At 44.1% G+C, this 21,857-nt stretch overlaps 1 long non-coding RNA gene across 1 annotated transcript in view; it reads left to right on the forward strand.

Moving 5' to 3' along the window:
* The window catches only part of LOC103598133, a 60,987-nt gene that overhangs the window by 36,423 nt on the left and 2,707 nt on the right, over window positions 1-21,857 (forward strand). The window lies entirely within an intron of this gene.

Genomic DNA, 21,857 nt, shown 5'->3' on the forward strand with positions numbered 1-21,857 from the left:
TCTTAATGAAGTGCTGCTTTTGATATGATGTGATTTTTATAATCTTTCTCTCTTCTCTTGTCATTTTTATTATTTACATTTTCTTAGCTATGGTGATTCTTTTCCTCAACTTCATGCTTTTGTCCATCAGATTATTTAGCTTCTGTTGTGATAGAACGAGAGAGTTTTTTACATTTTGAAACTCTTTCAGTCTTTTATCTTTCAGTTTTTGTCTGAGGCTTCCAATGGGATGCTTCCTTTTTAACACACCTGAATTTTGTATAATTGACAATTCTGAAATAAAGGCATTCTCAAGAGCAGCTTGAGTACATTTAAAAATTGCTGAAATGTAGAGTTACATATTGCGTAATTGAATTACTCTTTTGCCATACAGACTGCTCTATTGGTGAGTATGCATAGCGACTTTGTTACCCTGCAATATTTCTTTTCCTCCCTCCCACCCCCATATCTGTGGCATTTTGGTGCAGTTTCATCAGGAACCACCAGACTTTATCAGAGCAGGAGGATCAGATACTGTAAGGGTGAACTGTTCCATTGGGATAATAAATACGTGGAAGACACCACATGAGCAGTGGAATATCCTTTCTTTGTTGAGAACAGTAGACAAACTATACTAAATGAACAAATATCCAATTTCCAAATCAAGTCTTGAAGTGAATTTGTTGAAAAGCAGTATGCTAATATATATTGCAAGCCTTAAAATATTTATAAAAAATATTCACATACACCTATACTTTGACCTCATAATTTGACTGGGAAATTAATCTTTGAAAAAAGTTCCTGAAAATGAAAAAAAAAGAGTATTATGCACAGAGATGTAAATATATATTTCTTTAAAAAAAATTTGGAATAAGCTACTCTATCAGTAAATGATTGGTTATCTAAATCAGGAAACATCAACTTGATGGGTATTATTACTATTGAAGTTTATAGAAGGCTTGTTATATGGTACAAAATGGTTTTTATATAATGTTAAGCAAGACAAAAGCAAGATACAAAATTATATACACATTTTGATCTCAGCTAAACTGTACTAATACCTATGCTCAGAAAAATCCTGAAATATACCTTATTTTTAAATGTAGACTCTCGGTATATGTGCACTATATATATCATGAACATCTTCCCATGTCAATAGATATAGATCTGTGATATCATTTTATTTTATCTTAAAATATTTATAAAAAATATTCACATACACCTATACTTTGACCTCATAATTTGACTGGGAAATTAATCTTTGAAAAAAGTTCCTGAAAATGAAAAAAAAAGAGTATTATGCACAGAGATGTAAATATATATTTCTTTAAAAAAAATTTGGAATAAGCTACTCTATCAGTAAATGATTGGTTATCTAAATCAGGAAACATCAACTTGATGTGTATTATTACTATTGAAGTTTATAGAAGGCTTGTTATATGGTACAAAATGGTTTTTATATAATGTTAAGCAAGACAAAAGCAAGATACAAAATTATATACACATTTTGATCTCAGCTAAACTGTACTAATACCTATGCTCAGAAAAATCCTGAAATATACCTTATTTTTAAATGTAGACTCTCGGTATATGTGCACTATATATATCATGAACATCTTCCCATGTCAATAGATATAGATCTGTGATATCATTTTAATAGTTGAATGGCATTTCACTGTATGCATTAACCAAAATTTACTGATCTACTATTTTAAGACATTCAGATAGCTTCCAATCTTTCTGTTTTAAGTGCACTACAATGAATGATCTTGCACATTAATCTTTAGCCAGTTCTCCAATTATTTCCTCAGGATAAGTTCCTAGAAGTGAAATTGCTGTGTCAAAGGCATTTTTAGGGCTTTTGAAACTTATTGCTAAATGACCTTCCAAAGAGACTATAAATTTACACTCCCACCCACAGCGTATGAGTGTATGGCCTTTCTCTGGTGCCCTTGCCAACACCGACTCATCAGTTTGCTTTAAAATTAATAAAATAACTTTAGAAAATATGCCTGCAATAAATTTGAAACTTATTAAAGTTTTTATCACACAAGTTTTGGATAATAAAATTGTGGGCACTTTTAATGTGCCCACCAGCTGGCTATAATGACGTGGATAGCCGCTAACATCTATTGTGAAGTTACCATCTCAGACAATGTGTTACATGAGTTAACACTTGTAAACCTCCAGATAATTCTAAGACGTAGGTACCATGATCAGTCCATTTCCCATGTGAAGAAATTAAGGCACAGAGGTGATAAATAAGCTGCTGAGATAACACAGTCCAAGATAATAAGGGGATGAGCTAAGATTTCCACAACCTACAACAACCTGTATAGTTTCTCTGTTGAGAGTCCCTGCTGAGATGTTCTTAAGCGCCCAGTAGGACCTTTCAATTCAAGATTCACTACCACACTGGAAATTCCTCTAGTTCATATTTGAGGATGAGTCTCAGTTTAAGTAGAAGCCCCAAAGAGAACCGTTTAGAAAATGCCAAGAATCTACATCCTAGCATGAGGTAGACCACCTATGCAGGACCTGCTAAGACAGTGTAAGCCTGGCCTGCCAGTTCTAGCCCACCAGTCACCCTGAGCTGCAGAGTTGTGAGATAAGAGTTACTTGCAAGAGATCTGTGTAGTATGACGTGCTCACCCCTTCTTGGGTCAGGTAAGTGACTCCTCCTGGTTGCCTGGGACTGTCCTGGCTTTTGCCCTGGAAATCTTATATCCTGGGAGACTCCTCAGTCTTGGGCAAACTGGGATGGCTGGACACCATATTGTTGGGGGAAGCTTCTGGTGTTTTTCTCTCACCACCAGAATAAGCGTGAGGGGGGTGGAGGGTCCACTTTGGAGCCATTGGCCTGGGAAGGCGTTAACTCTTCTGCATCAGACCCCCTGCTGGGTCTCACTGCTGTGCTGTCCTTCCCCCATCCCTTCTCCCTCTGGGCCTGGCCTTGGATGCTCTGACACCCAGCTAGTGAGTACGGGAGCTGAGAATGGGGCCAAGAGAGAAGAAACCAGCAACAAAGACTCCCACTCCTCCCCATGCCGCTTCTAAGCCTGAAGCCTGTGGGAGGAGGGTGCCAAAGCTTAAAATTTAACATAATGTAGTTTGATTATTATACTGGCTTGGACATTTTAACAACTGAAATGAGACTTGAAAGGGCCCAGAAACACTGTGGGAGCTGCCAGGGATGTCCCCTGGGGCTGGGGAAGAGTGATCACAGAGGGCAGTGGGAAGACACAAGCTGCTCATGATTGCATGCTGCTGAGTGCAGCCCTTTCTACATGGGTTGCATGAAATAGCCACTGTGGGTGCACCCAGGGCCTCACCACCTCCTCTCAGCCAGCAGGAGTGGAACCACAGCTGCTGCCATTTGTACTGCCTAACGGGCAGGGGTGGGGTCTAAGAACCCAGGGTCCCCTCACTGCCCCCTGCGCATCAGGCTGTGGCAAGATCCTTCCTCCACCCCAGATTCCACCTAAGGGAGCATCCCAGCTCTCTAGACTGCCAGAGCTCATCCTTCTCCTCCCCCAAGCAGCTACAATAATAATAATAAATGACAGCTTGTTGATATATGCAAGACACTGTAATAGGTCCTTTATATACACTTCTTTTGTCTTTGTAACTTACCTGTGAGGCGATATTGTTATTCTCATTTTTCAGAGGCTCAGAGAGGTTAAGGAACTTGTCCAGCAATTAAGTAGCAGAGGTGACTGGAAACTAGCTCTGTCTCTATCCAAAGCCTGTGCTCAGTTCATGGACTGCATTGCTTCTTAGCTCCCCATCGGGCACCAGGGAGGGACATCTTTTTGCTGGGACCTTGGTAGGCCAGCTGTGTTTCCACTGTTCCCACTTGAAACTTGGAATGCGTTTCTTATGGAAACAATATGATGAAGGGTTGCTTTGACTCCACAGTGGTTACTTATTGGTGAAGTTGGTCTTTATGACCTGGCCTGGGGTTCTAACCACACTTGATCATGTGATTTCCCAGGGAGAAAACACATCCTGGGTTCTAAATAGCACATTCCAAACACACTGTTAGGACACAGCTTATTTGTGAATGAGGAATGTCTTCCTGTAAACTATCTTATTCTGTATGACAAGAAAAATAAACTGGGCTCTATCATTATGCTATTTGGGTTGTTGGTTTAAATTACATAGAAGAAGTGGGGCTGCTGCATGGTTTGTCCCTCTGCAAGGCCATCATCTATTTGAATTATTAAATTTCTTACAAGAATTTGTGAATAAGTATATGGTACTGAAAAAGTACATAGTGAGTGGATTAGGAATCAGGTAATTTGGGTCTGGTCCTGCCCTTGCCCTTAACCAGCGAATGACCTTGAGTGAGTCACTTTACCATTCTGGGCATCTGCTTCTCAATCTGTAAAACAGGGGGGTGACTCTAGAGAATTCCCAAGTTTCCTTTGAGTTCTCAGATTCTATGAAATACAAACAGCCTGAGGTACAGAATTACAAATGAGAGACCCTGCTCAGAAATTGTTTCTTTCTTTTACTTCCCTTTATAATTAAAAAAAAAAAACCTCTCAGTGGTGGTGTTCTCCTTGAGCTGTGGCAGAAGAAAAAAAAAGAGAAAGTCAGGTTCTTTTGGGTTAAGTGGAGCATTTAATGATGGATAAGCAAAAAGATGCATGATGGGCCTTTTTCTCACGTTGGATGTTTGGCCGATCGATCAGCAGATCCTGGCATCCAAGTGACAACCTGCATTGAAAAGGGCAGAACTTGGCTCTCCTGCCCTCCCAGCTGCAAGAGCTTGAAAGGGAAGCTATGGAGGGAATGTCTTTCATTTCCCCCTGGACACTGGGAGAACGTTCAGCTTAGAACGTTTGCCAACTGTGTAATGCGGGTTCACCTCTAAAAGAAGCCTTTTTCCTTAGACATCTTTCAGGCCGCAGTGTGCCCCTTGGCACCCCCCACCCCTTTGGAACAAAGCCTGATGTGAAGTCTGGGTGCTACTCAGACCAGCCTATGAAAGAATTCATTTAATAATGGTGGAAGGGCCTAGATACATCTTCAGCAGCGTTTTTTAAAGTTAAAATTTGATTTGTGTGCTTTCTGTTTTTGCCCCATCTCTTTCCACAAAGATGGCTTACAGCAAAGACACTTACAACAAAATGATGCTGGGAAAACAACAACAAAAATAGGTAGAGAAACAGGCCTAAGAAAAATAGGAACAGAAAATCAAGATTAAAGAAGAGCACAGATGTGTAGACTAGGAAGGCCAAATAGTTGCTGTAGCTGAAATTCAAATTTAGCTAACTAAAATTCTGCTAGTGTCAAAGCAAGAATGGGCTACACAGTTAGTTGCATAATTCTTAGTGTTAGAGAGAAGGAAAGGGTTCCAGTTTCTCAGAGGAATGCTCTGTTGTTCATTTGTTTAATAATTAGCTATTAAATGCTCACCATGTGCCAGGTAATCAAAGATGAAAGGGCTGCACTCAGCCCTCAGGAATGCAGTGTCTAGGGGAGACTGGGTGAAGGAATTGTATTTCTGCACCTACTACATGTCAGACACTATGTATTTAATAATGCACTTGCTATATGTCAGACACTATGCATTTTTGTTTAATCCTCGTAAACACTCATGTCAAGTAGGCATTGTTATCTCCTTTTTACAAATAAAACAGACTTTGAGTCTGTTCCTACAGTTGGTAAGTATCAAAGTTAGGACTCAAATCAAGGCCATTCTCTTTATTACATGGCTCTACACTGTGGGTGGTCTCCCTAACTTCCATTGTTTATCCCCCCTTCCTATTCTAATGGAAACTCAACTTTGTTTAATTATTTACCACTTCTCAAAATAGCTTATGTGGGCCAAGGGACAATGACCCCATTTCTAACTCTTGGGGGCAGCATAGGAAGATTGTTTACTCTAAGCCAATCACTGTAGTCCCCTGTGCTTGCCAGGGGACTGGTTTAAGAATCTGGGCTTAAACCAATCAATATGTGACATTCTCCTGGTGACAGTCTTAGGTCTAGGATGACAAGCGGACACAATAAGATCAAAGGAAAAATAATCTTTTCATGTTTTGGGGAAAAGTTTTTCTCTCTTTCTTGCTAGAATAAACAAGTAGGTATTCTGCTGCTGGTGGCCTTTTTGTGGCTCTGGGGTAAGATGACTTTTTTGATAGCAATTCTTCTGACACCAGCTGATGTACTGCAGTACAATTCCCCAGCTACAAATACAAATCCCACCTGGAATTAGTGAAGGCTCTATGCATTAAAGGGCATGGTTCCCTATAAGACGGCCCCTCTCTAGATGTCAGCCACAAGTGGGATCCCAGGCCGTCTTATTTTTGACCAACTGGGTACAAATCTGAGAGCTTCCCACAATGCCCTGCAGGTTCAATAATTCATTATAATGGCTCAAGAATTCAGGAAAGCCTATACTTTTTACAGTTTTATTATAAAGGTGTATTAGTCCATTTGTGTTACTTATAACTGAATACATAGAACTGGGAAATTCATAAAGAAAACAAAATTTATTGCTTACAGTTTCTGAGGCTAGAAAGTCCAAAGTCCATGTGGTGGTGGCAACAGTGACCCGGGGGTCTCAAATTACAAGATGGCAGAAGCAGAGAGAGCAGAGAGACAGAGAAAGACAGACTCTCCTCTTCTTTTAAAGCCCTCAGAACCATGCCCCTAACCACCATTTTTAATCCATTCACTATGGCATGGTCCTACAATCCAATCACTTCTTCAAGGCTCCACCTTTCAATTACCGTAATAGGATTTCCCACCTTGTTAACAGTCACAGTGGGGGCTAAGTTTCTAATACATAAAACCTGGGTGACACAATTCAAGCTTCGGTGAGTTTTGGGGGATGTAATTCAATCCACTACAAAAGGATATAAACTAGGAACATGGGGCAAGGTCTGGGAGGGCCCTGAATGCAGAGCTTCTAGGCCTTCTCCCTGGGGAACTGGGATGCATCCTTCTCACAGCACATCAATGTGTTCATAACCAGGAAGCTCCACTGAGCTTTGATATCCAAAGGTTTTATTAGGGTTTCATTACATAGGCATGATTGGTTGAATATTGGCCACATGATTGAATCTTCACCTCTCCTCCCCTCCCTGGAGGTAGGGCTGGCTCAAAACCCCAACTCTCTGTTTACATGGTTGGTCTTTCTGGTGACCAGCCCCCATCCTGAGCCATCTCAGCATAAACTCAGGTGTTGTCCACAAGGCTCATGAATAACAAAGACATTCCTATCCCTTGGGAAATTCCAAGGATTTTAGAAGCCCTGTGCTAAGAATCTGGGACAAGACCAGACAAATTCTTCATTATACAATACTGACCTACTGACAAACCTGAAGGTCATGGAGGAAAATATTGATAGAACAGGAGAGAAAAAAGCTGGAGTCTTGATCAACCTGAACCTGTATCCGTCCTACTTTGTATTCTCTGAAGTATGAGGTAGTACCTTTCCTCATTATTTAATCCAGTTTGATGTGGGTTTCTGTCACTTGGAGCTAATTGATCTTATATTTGTTATTACGCTTTGAACTGTAAGAAACAGAAAACCCAACCAAACTAACTTAAACAATAAGAACTTTATTATTCCATGAAATGAAAAGTCTGAATGTACAACAGTTCTTGAGCTTTCATTTTTTATGCAGGGCTGGAACAAGGCAAGGCCAGGGAGGCACTTGCCTTGGACACAAAATTTCAGGGGATACAAAAAATTTAGTGATCAAGATAAGTAGCATTTAATGCAATATTTTTGTAAATGCAAAAATTTTACAATGAGCAAAATATCAAATTTTAAATAAAGACAGGACCAGTATTACTGATTTTTCTTTTTGCCTCAGGTTTCAATTTTGCTCAGCATGGCACTGTTACTAACCCTGTCTTTAATTGACATTCTGATATTTTGTGCATTGTGGGTTTTTTCCATTCATTTTCTTCTCCTTTTTAATAAGATGAAGAAAATTAATGGAAAAAACCTCCTCCCCACCCTGAGATGAAGGCAATCTAAGCATTAATTTTTACTTTTTTTTTTTTTTCCTTTTTGTCTTTTTTTTCGTGCCCGGCAACGGATCGCAACCCTCAGTGTCGTTCCCGTACCGGACCGGACCGGCAAGGGATCGCAACCCTCGGTGTTGTGCCCGCACCTCGCTCAGCCAGTGAGCGGGAACTGGTCTGTATGTGGGATCCAAACCCCCGGCGGGAACGCCGCCGCGCTCCCAAGCGGCGCACTGTAGCAGTGCGCCACCGGGCCGGCCCATTAATTTTTACTTTTAAAAATATTATTTATTTTGATTATTGAGATTTTTGACACCCTCTTAAAATTTGTGCCCTACGTGAGTGCCTCCCTCACCTCGCCCTCAACACACTCTGTTTCACTCTTCCATGCTCGGAATGTTGACTTTAGACCTCAGCTATCTCCCCGCATGGTTCTAGGGTGAATGCCACAATTCCAGGAACAACAATATCCAACGGAAACAAATCTTTTTCATCAACAAGGAAAACTTTCCCAGAAGCTTCCAGCGGACTTTCCTCACTGGCCAGAATTGTACTACATGCCCATGTCTAAAGCAGTTGCTGATAAGGGCAGTGGAACACCCATGTTTGGCTTAAAGCAGTCAAGGTCTGAGCCTGGGGAGGGTGTCATTGTTGGAAATAAATTGTAATGTAGGGGGACATAGAATATAAGTAGTAGAATTGTAGAAAAATATAACCTTAATGTATGCAGTCTTGTAGCAGTGCATAAGCAAAGAAGTTTTTTCAGGGGCCAGAACAAGGGTCAGGCCCGAGCACACTGAACAATGCATAAGCAAAGCAGCTTATCAGGGGCCATGACAAAGGTCAGGCCCGAGCACACTAAACATTAATAGCCCCCACCGGTTTCAGGAAATAGCTGGTTCAAAGGCCACCAAGCCAGACCCTGGGGAAGGTAAACAATTGAGAAATGCGATAAGGGGTGCCAGCCTGTTAAAGCCCACCTGTAAATCTAAAAGCGCCACAGATAACCAATAGATGATCCTATCACAATATCCGTTCAAAAAAACTGTATAAAAGCTGCTTGCATTGTGAATTCGGGGCCGCTCCTGTCCTGAAAACAGGGCGACCTCCAGCATGCCGGAAATAAAAACCTCTTGCTTTTGCATCGATCTCTGTGCCTCCTGGTCTTTGCGAGATGAGCCTTCCCATTAAGTAAGAATTGTGCTTTTAGGCCGGTCTTACATCATCTTCCCTGAACACATGACCTTGTGGAGGCTGGACGCATGATTAAACTCAGGACTTTACTTACACCAAAGAATGCATACCATATACATTTCAAAAACAAGCCATACTGGTCTATGGTGTTAGAACTCAGGAGTGTTGTTACCTTTGGGGAGGTGGATGAGGGTAATGATTGGAAGGGGACATGAGGGCAGCTTCTGGGATTCAAATAATGCTCTGTTTCTTAGTCTGGGTTGTGGTCACATGGGTGTATTTACCATCAAGCTGTATGCATATGATTTGTGTATGTGTCTGTGTGTTATTTTATATACACCCTTGCTACAAAGTGTAGTCTTCTGGGTTGTGGTCACATGGGTGTATTTACCATCAAGCTGTATGCATATGATTTGTGTATGTATCTGTGTGTTATTTTATATACACCCTTGCTACAAAGTGTAGTCCATGGCCCAGCAGCATCAACCTCACCCAGGAGTTTGTTAGAAATACAGAATCTCATGTCCCACCACCTAATGAATCAGAAACCACATTTTAACAATATTGCCAGCTGATACACTCACATATTAGAGTTTGAGAAAAACAGTATTATATTTCAATTTTAAAAACTGCCCTTAATAGAAAATAGCAGGGCTTCGCCAGCAATAAGAAGGTGGGGAGAACAGGAGCAGTGCTGATTCTCAAGCTAAATTATAGCGCTTTGTGTTAGTGGGCTGTATGTGAAACCCTTTCTATTCTCCACAGGGTTTACAAAGTAGATCACTTACCAGTCCCTATTCGGTGGCAATTTTTTCTCCTGCTCTCTTCCTCCCTTGGCCTGTTCTTCATTTCCTTCCTTTCCTCTTTGCAATCTGTTTTCCTGCACCACTTTAGGCACTCAGGCAGCACCTGAGGGCTGAAGACATGCTGGATGCTGACCTGCTCGTGTGGCAAGCGCAGTGTGGACAGGGGAGGGAGATGGCAATTTCCTCTGAATCATGACCTTCCTTTTTTTGAAAGTAGCAAAGATGTGTCCAGAGACTTCAGGGAAATGGTAACAAAATCTTACCCTAATTGAGAAAGAGTGGATGCCAAAGGCCCCCCTTGGCTGGTCCCATTGCCTGAAACCAAGCACTCACCCACCTCAGCAGGAGCCATCCGATTGAAGCCAGAGCCCTTGCTCCTGCGTAGAGAGCTCAGCCCAGGGCTGGTGGAAAAAGGGAGAATCCACAATGGCGGGGGGTGTGGCACCACACGTGGCTAAATCTTTCACCAATACAAATGGGGGGAAACGATTTAAAACATACATCAGCCTAACAGTAATTCTAGAAATACTGTGTGGTAAGAAATACTGGTTCTGTTAGAATACATGGTTTGCCAGAAGGAATATAAACTGGTATTCGAAATTGCAGAAACTGAGCCCTCTTAGGACTGTACGTGTCATTCCTTTTGCTCTGATTTAAGATAAAAACGCTACTTCTGATTCTAGCCTACAATTTGAGCTCTCTCAGACCCCCATCGGGCCCACACCTGTGGGTGCTGATGAGCCCCTGGCAAGAGCAGAAGGTAGTAGCTCAGAGGGGTGGACCAGCAGGCAGGAGTAGGGAAAGAGGCTTCTATTAATATGTGTCAGGCACATCCTCCTTTTAGTCTCAGGTCAGGGACAAAGGTTGGCAATGGGGGAACTGAGAGAGGTCCAAGGGAGCTGTGGCCTTGTGACCAGAAAAAGGCTTATCCACCACCTTGGTGCCTGTGTAAAAGTTTCTGAATAACCCATGCCTTCATCAGGGAGGTGACGGAGCAGCCACCCATCACTGTGAGCAGGGCTGGCTTCCTGGGGAGTAGCCTGTGCAGTCACACAGGGTCCCACACTCAGAATAGCCCTGTCGCTTTCTCAAAATTTCTTCATAATTTTACACAAGAGGTCTTGCATTTTTAGTTTGCACTGGGCTACACAAATTATGTAGCTGGACCTGACTATGAGAATGGCCAGCAAGGGGAGATGTCTTTCGCCTCCTCTCCACCCCGAGGCCTGGTGCCCCCCGAAGAATCAGATCCAACTTGTCCTGTGTCTTCTGCCCGCAGAACTGCCCTTTCCCCTGGCTCACTGCTTCGTGCCTTCTGTGTCCTGCTTTCAATCCTTCCCTTTCTATCTCTAGGTATTAGTTTTCTATTGCTGCTGTAACTACCACAGGCTTATTGGCTTAAATAGCACAAATTTATTGTCTTATGGTTCTATAGGTTGAGATGCACGTGGGTCTCACTGGGCTAAAATCGAAGCATCTTTTAGAGGCTCTGAGGGGAGAATCTGTTTCCTTTCTTATTCTAGCTTCTAGAGGCCACCCACATTGCTTAGTTCACGGCTCTTTCCTCCATCGTCAAAGCCAGCAAGGCAGGTCGGGTCCTTCTCACACATGGCACCCCCAGCTTCCCTTGCTGCCTCCCTCTTCCACTCGCTAAGGCCCTTGTGATTCTACCGAGCCCACTTGCCTGATCTCTCTATCTGAAGGTCACCCTTAAGATAAACCTTAGTCCCATCTTCAGCCTTAATCCCCTTCTCCATGCAGCCTGATATACTCACAGGTTCTGGGCATTAGGATAGGCACATCTTTGCTGGGGGGTGGGGGTGGGAGTCACTTTTCTGCCTAAAACAGACTTTTTCCTTTCCCCAACTTGGTGTCCCAGCTTATTTTGTCCCTTGGCTTTTTTCTTTTCTTTGTCTTTTTTTTTTTTAGCTCTTTCATGTTAGCCATAAAGAGAAACTGAGGGTAAAAGGAAGGAGAGTAAAAAAGGGGTCAAGAGAGGCAAAGGAAGAGGTAAATATGTTTATAACCTCTTGATTTATGATTTTACATTTCAAAACTCTCTTACCCACCTCTACCTATGTTTAGCACTACTATGCCTTACACTCTTGAAAGCAACAAAAAATTTAAAGTTTTAATAAAGAATTACTTAGGAGAAAGTGGTGGTAGGAATTATATCCATTGAGCAGATACAACAATTGGGGCCCTAGAAAAAGGCCTTAAAAGGAGACTGGAGAGAGGTGTCTGAATAACTGCATGTCTCTCTTTGACTGCTGATTGTCAAATCTGTACCCTGGACTGGACTAATTGCCCACTTTCCACTTCAATTTCCCTAGGAAGTCTTCGTTCCATTCCTCTCTCCCAGGTCAGGACCTCGCTCCCTTGGGAGGGTGTTAGGAGCTTGGAGTACATGTGAATTTGCCCTGTGCATTCCTTACGCCCATTTCTCCCCTGGCTGGGGTTCGAGCATTGCAAACACGAGCTCTCGGCAGATTGCTAAGAGGATGCTGGCGTGGGAAGTGCTGCCAGCTGGTCTCGTACCCACATCTTTTCAGTAAATTTCTCTCGAGCATATGTACACACATAAATACGCCTTCTGTTGAAGGCAATGAAATAATCTGTCACCATGCGGGCTGGAGAAAATGTGCAGAACCATGAAACTGAAGCAGTGCTTTCGAGTCTAGGTCCAGTTTCTCATGGAGAAGAGACCTTGCTGTCACCATCACTGAGTAATGCGGCACTCAAAGATGCAGAAGGTCAGAGTGGCCCCTGGAAGTTTAATTCCGAGCATGGAAGTCCCAGTGGAACATGCTAATCTCCATTGTTGGGTCCTGGAAGAGGTTTCCCTGTCCACCCTGGTGAGGAGACTCCCCAGTCAGCCCTGTCACAAGTCCCTGTCTTGCTTTCTTCACAGCACAGATCACTCTCAGAGATTAGCTTATTGATTTGCTTACATGTGGCCCATCTCCCTGCAGGAATGTAAGCCCCACGACCTGTTTTGTTCATTGATGCATCCCCGCACCTGGGACTTAGATGCTCAGTTCACTCTGTCACACACCTGAGGATGGGTAAAGTGTTCTTTGTTCTGGACCCATAGGTCACTACTCCCACCAGTGAGGCCACCCTATCCCTCAGCCTCAAGGGTGGCTACCTGACCCACACTACTGGTCTATTTCTCCCTCTTGGGAGTCTAACCTAAGACACAGGGAAAGGCTTTGCCAGTTAGAGGTCACCCTGCAGGAGACCTGGGGTCTGTCAAGTCCTGGGAGCAGACACTAGAAGACAGCGGAGGAAGCTGGATCCTGCTGGGGTCAGGGAGACAGCAAGCAGGGAGCCGAGATTCTGCCTTCTGAGGGGCTTAGCCCAGTGGGAGACAGCAAGCAACAGACCACTAACGACCAGTGCAAGGGTCAGCTCTGGGCTGCTGGGGACACAGAGGAGCAAACCACTCATTCCCTCTAGGGACAGTCTGGGAAGCCTTCCAGAGAGGGGACTAGAGCTGAAACTTGAAGAGTGAGTGGGAGTTTGCCAGGAGCAAGGGGATTAATGTCAAGTGAACAGTGTTCAAAACCCATCAGTGCTGCTGTGTGAGATGCCCTCCCTGAGAGAGCCTCGGTTTCCTCCTTTCTGGAAGAGTGAGAAGAGCTCCATGCTCTGGGCTTGTAGGATTCACAGCAATGGGCGCTCAAGTGCCTGGCTCCCGGCACTTGGGCGCAGGTTGCTCTCAGTCCAGGTGTAGGGGTGGCACACGCTTCTTGTCTGCCCTCCGCCCTCCATTCCCGCCCTATGGCCTTGTTTGGGTTTAAATCCCCCTCCTGGCCAGGGCTTGCACCACAGCCCTTGCCCGTGCCAACTACATGGTTAAGTCCCATGCACCACAGCCTGGGCTCTACCTGGACCCCTACCCAGTTTGACCCCTGACCAGTGGCCCGGGTTGCCCCCTGCCTATTTTTTTGCCTTTATGACCCAGGTCATTGCAGCCCCCTGGGGCCTGCTTGACTGAGCACAACTGCTGGCATGGCCTGCCAGCTCCACCTGCCCTGTGGCCACCCCACCCTTTGCCATGCCACATCCAAGCCCCTAGCTTGGCTGGGCCTGAAGCAGTGAACGCTCAAGTCGCATCCCACCATAACGTCTCCAGCAGCCAGGTTCTGCTGCTTTGGGGAGGTCACCCATGCTTAGTCCCCCTCCCCACCACCTTCCTTCTTCCCTGTACTTCTCTCAGGGCTCTGGAAGGAAGATTCATGAGCTCATGTCTCAGAAATGCTTTGAAGATGAGAAACACTGAGCATTTTCCCAACAGCCCTCAATTTACTTTTTCAGTATTCTCTCTGGATTGTCAAGCCTTTGTAGTTATTTTTATAAATAGCAATCGCTGGCTGCTTCCATTTTTACCCAGGAAAACTCCACCTCGGGCTGGAACTGACTACCTTCCTGCAGCAGATGAGCCATGAGGCTGGATTTGCCCCTCTTTCTCCTGACCAACCCCTTCTTGGCACATCCCTCCAACTATTGCAGGTCCCACCTCCACTGTCTCTTGTGTGCTTCCAATGCCGCCCGTCTCCCTGTTGCCAAGCCACTCAACTGTCCCAATTGTCTCCTCTCTTCACACAAAGCCCAAGTTCTCCAACATGGCACAAAAGACCCTCCGTGATGTGGCCAACGCTCACCTGTGCAGCCACTGTCCCCATGCCCTGCCTTGTCCCACTACAGCTGAGCTCAGACATCCTGAACAACCTGCTCTTTCCTAAGCGCTAGCCTAGGTCATGCCTCCAGGAGGGACACCAGGTCTAGAAAATGGAGACTGAGTCTGGTGGTGTGCCTGCTCTAGTGTGGAAGGGAGAGCAGGCTCCTTAACTGATTCATGTGTATTTTTTGAATAAAATATTTATTTATTTATTTATTATTTTAAAGATGAACTGTAAGGGGGATCCCAACCCTTGACTTGGTGTTTCCAGCACCACACTCTCCCAAGTAAACAAACTGGCCATCCCTATATAGGGATCCTAACCTGTGGCCTTGGCGTTACCAGCACCACACTCTCCCAAGTGAACCACGGGCCGGCCCTGAATAAAATATTTAAATCATACAAAAATGTGTAGGGAATGATATAATGAATCATCAGGCTTAAGAAATGAAATGTCACCTTTATATCTAGGGACCTCTTTTTTTCCCCCTCCAACTCTCCCCACCAGAAAAAAAAAATCATTATCTTAAAATTCGGTGCTTGGTATTTCCAGGAAAGTCTTTGTGATTTGGTTATATACATATATGTACCTAAATGATATATAGTATTGCTTTGTATGTTTTTAGACTATATAAATGCAGACTTACTGTGTATATCCTTATGAGATTTACTCACTGATGTTTTATCACAAGCTAACCTTGCTTTCTTGCTAAGGCCAAATAAATAATCTTTCTATCATAGTCTTAACATGTCAACCAGTGGTATGCCAGGGAGGAGAGGGGTGGCAGCAGTCTAGGCTATAGGAAGGAGCAGTTTGTCACTGGCATTGTTCAGGTGCATTGCTGGGGAATAAAAGGCAGACTGCCTTTAGAGGTATTTTTTAGTTAGCTCGGGCTACTATAACAAAATACCATAGGCAGGGTGCCTTAAGCACAGAAATTTATTTCTCACCATTCTGAAAGCTGGGAAGTCCAAGGTTGAGTTGCCAGCAGTTTCGGTTCTTGGTGAGGACTCTCTTCCTGGGTTGCAGATGCTGCCTTCTCACTGTGTCCTCACATGGCAGAGAGAAATCATCTCTCTCGTGCTGAGTTGCCAGCAGTTTCGGTTCTTGGTGAGGACTCTCTTCCTGGGTTGCAGATGCTGCCTTTTCACTGTGTCCTCACATGGCAGAGAGAAATCATCTCTCTCGTGTCTCTTTTTATGAAGACACTAATCCTATCAGATCAGGGTCTTACTCTTATGGCCTCATTTAACCTTAATTACTTCCATAAAGGTCCTGTCTCCAAATGCAGTCACTTTGGGGGACTGGGACTTCGATATATGAATTTTGGAGAGACACAATTCAATCCATAGCAAGTAGTTTTATCATTGCTTTTTAAATTCTCTATAGACAACATACCCCTTATTGCCTGCAGGTGGGCAGATTATTGCCTCCACTCCTAACCTTGGCATGCCACTGATGCCAACACACTTCCCTTTTAAAAAATTATAGAAAAGGGAGACTTGCAAAGAAAACATTCAGAGGCCCCACCACACCCCTGGCTCTGCCTTCCCCCTTCCCATCCCTCTGGGATTTGCCCCACCCAGGCCCTTCCTTTAGAAGTTCTCTCCTCTTGAGTGCTCTTTGGGTTCCCTCATCACTCCTCGTGACCTGGGGAGCACCCATTGGCCTTTCAAAGCCCAGCTCCAGCTTCACCTTCTGTGCAATACCTGTTTGGTGTGTCTCCATCCCATCAGGCCCTTGTTCTACTGACTCCCAGGAGCACAATCTGGACTCCATTCTCAGGAGGCAGCACTGGAGGGAGTACATACTGTGGATTATACTATAAAGCATATGTACCTCACAGGGCCTGGTTTTCCAAAGCCTTGCAGTTTCAAATATTGACCTTGCGGAGGACTGGAAATTTTCCTCTGGCTATAAAGTCTCTGTTACAAGATAAGAATTGTGGCACAGCAAGGTCGCTGGCTGAAAGACAGATTAGTTACTGATTGATAGCTAAGTTGCCGGAAAACTGCTAGAGGGAGAAGGAATGTTTGCTAAGATCAAGATTTTGTTGGTAGATCACTTAATTGTCTAATGGAATGTCATCTGGCTTGTTTCACTGAAAATTACCAGCCTACATTGTTAAACTATAACCCCACCTATGTTCTCTTCCTATAACTTCCTGGTCTGGAAAATAAATGCAGGAAGAGAACCCCAATTCTGGGTTAATTTCCTGAGGAAGGGTTGCCTCTTGCTGTAGGGTCCTAGGGAAGTTAACCACTTCGGGGCTTCTCACTGTTCAGAAGAGATGGGCTTTGAGTAATCCTTTGCATCTCCATCACCCAGGGCAAGTGGGGTGACAAATCCATGGGGGGTGAAGCAACACAAAGCAACAACATACATGCTTTAGAGTCAGCAAACCTGGTTCTCAAATCCAGCTCAACTGCTTACTAGCAAATTACTTCTCTGATCCTCAGATTCATCATCTGTAAAATGGGGAGAATAATATCCATCTTATAGTATAGTGGTGAGGATTTAATTAAAAGAGATATAATGTTCTCTAGTTCCAAAACCAGGGAGCAGGGTGAGAGAATGGGAAAGGCATAACAAGAACATCAAAAGCTCTACATGCAATTAAGTTGGCCCCCAGTAATATGAAATTTGATAAAACTTAGATATAAATCAGCTGGAGGATTTCCTTAGCAATCTGAAGTAAAATTTGCAGGGGCATCAAGAGTTCAGTGAAAGGCCAAACTTCTTCCAGGACTTAGGCCCACCCGTAGCACAGACAAAGTTTTGATAATATTAAACTTTGATGATTGTTAGCCAATCATGTACTTATGCATGTAACTTAAAGTAAGACAACTGTTTCTTTTAAAAATATTTTGTAATCCAGATTCCTCGCTATCATCATTGTCATCAGTGAACACTTGTTATGTGTCCACTATCCAAAGGATGCCTGTTTTTATCCCCAGTTTGATCAAGTGTGGCTTGATCTCTTTACTAAAAAATAATATTAATGTCTTTACTTAGCACAATCTTTTCACATGTTATTCATTTAATTCTTACAGCAGATTCATGAGGGAGTTTCTCTGTCAGCTTTATTGTCATACTCAATGGTGTAAAACAGTAAGTGTCTACTTCTTGCTGACGGGCCTGTGATGGGCTGTAAGGCATCTGGAGCAGGCTGGACTCCAGGCACTCTGGGCTCTGAGCTCAGGTTGATGTCTGATCCCCATTTCTCAGCTCCTCTTGGGCCAGCAGGTACCCAGGCTGTGTTCTTCTCATGGCAAATGGCAGGAGCACAAGGGTGTGAGCTGACATGCATGGTGCCCCATGAGGCCTGGGCTGGGAACTGTGTCTCTGTCACTTCTACCCACCTTCCGTTGGACAGAACAAGTTGATGACTCTATTAGTTTCCTAGGGCTGCCATAACAAAGTGCCACATGCTGGGTGGCTTAAACAGCATAAATTTATTTTCTCACAGTTCTAGAGGTTGGAAGTCTCAGAACAAGGTGCTAGCAGGGTTGTTTCTCCTGAGGCATCTGTTCCTGGCTTGCAGATGGCCGCCTCTTCTTGCGTATTCACGTGGGCTTTCCTCTGTGCATATGCACCCATGTTGTCTTTGTGTGTACAAATTTCCTCTTCTTATAAGAACACCAGTCATGTGGATCAGGACTCACCCTAATGGCCTCATTTTAACTTGGTCATCTCTTTAAAGGCCTTACCTACAAATACAGTTCCATTCTGAGGTACTGGGGGTTAGGGCTTTAACACATGAATTGCAGGGACAAAATTCAGCCCATAACCATGACTGAGCCAACATCAGTGGGAGGTGAAATATACTCTGCCTGCTCTCGAGCACTGCAAGATCAAAGGGAGGTGTCATTATCCCTTTTCACAGATAAAGAAACTGGGGTCCAAAGACAAGCCACTTGACCACCACTACATATCTAGTAAGCCACACCAAGGGGTGTCTCCGTGCCAAGGCCTCAGGCACCAAATCCAGGTCTCCTCATTGCCCCAGAGCACAGCTGCTACACTTTTCTCTCATTCGCAATCTCTATCCTCAGGATCAATTTACACTGCAATTCTGTTGCAGGGGCTGCTGGCTCAAAGCTTTTGGGAAATCCCCAATCAGACCTTCAGTGACGGTTGTCAATGTGAGCCAGGGTAACGTGGCATTTGTGTTCCAGCTTATCCAGCTGAACTTTCTCCTTCTCCACCCCAGGTTCCCTGTCTTGAGGAACCTGCTCTGGTGATTTCAGGAAAACACTGGACAGCTTTGTCCCATGGGAGTCATTAGAAAGCTGCCGTGAGTCCTCAGCTTACTGGTTCTCCGGTGCCTTTTCCATCTTTGTTGGGTGTCCCAGGACTTGCTACTTTCTGCGCTGCTTGAGGTAGAATGATTCACACCTGGTCTTTTCAGGCAACGACAAAGGTGTTTTTTTTAGTTAGTGAAGAAAGCTGTCCTCAGGGAGGGGAAGAGAAAGCCCCATCCATATTTCAAGTCCCAGGAGATGAGAAAAACCGAACCCTTGTTCAGGAGCATCTGCTTCCTCAGGATACGCACGTCTCTGCCTGGAAGAGTTCTTTGCCTTCTGAAAGCAGCTGCTCCATTCCACATTGTACTGACTACCTACCTGTGTGCCAGGTGCTTCACGAATAGTACTTCACAAGCATTCCCAACCACCCAGGAAGAAGACATTATTATGCTTATTTTACAATTGAGAAAACAGACTAGGCAACTAAGCAGTTTGAACTCCATGGGACACAAACATGAAATGATTCTACTTTTTCTCCAAACCTTTTGGAGATTTACATCAAAATCTTTTTTTCACAATCCTTAGTAAAATCTTTGGCTGATCCCATAGATTTTTAGTTGTTTTCAGGCATTAAAAAAACCTCCAGTTCAATGTCGTTCCTTTCAAAGCCTCACGTCATGAGTTGGATGTGATGTCCACTGCCCACGCCTCCCCCAGCACCAGCCTCCTTTAGCTGGGGGCCCGGGGTGAGGGGCAGTGTGGCTTCTCTTCGTCCCTCTTCTCACTGTTTGGTCTCTTCCTCTCGTCATGCTTGGGGACTTGGAGAAGGGGTGGGGGGAAGGATGAGAATCTTTTTGCTTCACTGGGCCTTTGATTGCCACCTCTTCTTCAGTGGGTTTTGTGGGTTCTCTATTGCTGCTCCTGGGATGGCTGGTGTCCACATGCCCTCTCCCAAGGGGGATGACTTTGGGTTCCTCCCTCTGCCTCTCTGAGGCTCCTCTGATGGCTGGAGTGCTTTGCCGGGGGTTGGCTCTCCTGCGGGGGAGTGCTGGTTGGACAGCCCAAGAGACCTACTACCCCACGAAGCTCGTGGATCCTGCTTGGGCCTGGGAGCTGCTCGCTGCAGGCTCTCCATTCATCCTGCCCCACAGCCTCTCCCCTGCCCAGGAGTATGCTTCTTACAGGCACCCACGATCTGAAAGGGCAATTCTTGTTTAGGGCCTCTCTTGACTGAGGAGGGGAAAGTCAAAATACTCCCCAGAACAGTGCTCCCCCAACTTCAGTGAATTTCCCCCTGGGATCTCATCTTCTGCTTACATAGTCTGAGGTGGTGGCAAGCTTGGGGTGTGGTTGGGTTTAGCGGGGCTGAGTTAGGACTTAAGTGTAGTGTATTTATTTTTATTAGGGTGAAATCCACATAACATAAAGTTAACCATTTGAAAATGAACAATTTTGTGGCATTTAGTATGTACACAGTGTTATGCAACCACCACCTCTATCTAGTTCCAAAACATTTTTGTCACCCCCAAAGAAAACCTGTACCCATTAATCAGTTATTCCACACTCCCCCTTTTTCCCAGCCCCTGGCAATCACCAACCTGTTTTCTATCTCAATGGGTTTACAAGTGTAGTGCATTTTGACATTTTCTTTTGGGTCTTTCCCTAAAATAATTAGCTGGATGACCCTATTAGCCATCACCAAAGGCTTCTGGTACCCCCAATATATCCAACTCTTGTTGAAAATTCAAAGGATTCAAGTATAAGGTGGGATTTTTAGCCTGAAACTACCAGTCATTAACTTTCAATAACTTTCTCTAAGTGGCCACAATTGTACTCACCTCAAGTAATTAAAAATCAGATCCAGATCTATTAGGCTACAGGTACTTAGTGAGTATTTTCTACATTTCATAACGCAGTGCTAGATGCTATAGAAAAACGGAAAGACAGAAGTGCATGGTACAGTGGAAAATCCACCTAAAGTGGACGCCTGTTCTGCTGCCAACTTGCTGTGCATCCTTAGACAAATTATTTAGCTTCCCTGTGCCTCAGTTTTCTCATCTGTAAGACAGGTGGTGATGTACTATTTGTGCAAACTGTAAAAGTTAAAAAGGAAAAATCAAGGCTTAGATTAGATGACCTTTAAGATCACTTTGAGGGCTGAAAGTCATTAAAAGGCTCAGTTCTTGCCTCCTTGTGACTTTCTATATTATTAGGGAAACAAACCTAAAAAATGTAAGAAAAATAAAAGAGTTGGTACCAAGCTGTGGCGCAGTGACTTGGAATCTCTAGGGGTCCAGAGAAGGAAGGAGAGAGTACTGTATAAGAGAAAATCTGTGGACCAAAACCGAAGGTCACAAGGGGCTCTGTGAGAAGTGGGCAGGGTGACTCAGGGGCTCAGAATGCAGTGTGTCAGCGTGGCCATGTTGTGTGTGTGCGTGTATGTGTGGTATGTGGTGCGTGTGTACTGTGTGTGTGGTGTGTGTGTGTGCTGTATGTGTGTGTGGTGTGTGTGTATGTGCTGTGTATGGTGGTGTGTGTGATGTGAGTAGTGTGTGGTGTGTGTGTCTCTTTGTGACACGGTCTGGTGGGAGGACTGTTTAAGATTAAAAGACACTCAAGTGTGTGTGTATGTGCTGTGTATGGTGGTGTGTGTGATGTGAGTAGTGTGTGGTGTGTGTGTGTCTCTTTGTGACACGGTCTGGTGGGAGGACTGTTTAAGATTAAAAGACACTCAGGAAATATATCTAAATGTAATGTGTGGACCTTGTTTAAATCCTGATTTGAACAAACCAACAGTAAAATAGACATCTTTGGAACAACTGGGAGAATTTGAATATGGATTGGGTATTAGATGATCATAAGGAACTTGTGCTAATTTTGTTAGGTGTGTTAATATGTGAACATGGGCATGAACAACTTTATATGCTTGTTATGTAAGAAAATGTCCTTTTTTTTTT

The sequence above is a fragment of the Galeopterus variegatus genome, unplaced genomic scaffold (assembly GCF_000696425.1).
Source record: "Galeopterus variegatus unplaced genomic scaffold, G_variegatus-3.0.2 Scaffold2514, whole genome shotgun sequence".
NCBI lineage: Eukaryota > Metazoa > Chordata > Mammalia > Dermoptera > Cynocephalidae > Galeopterus > Galeopterus variegatus.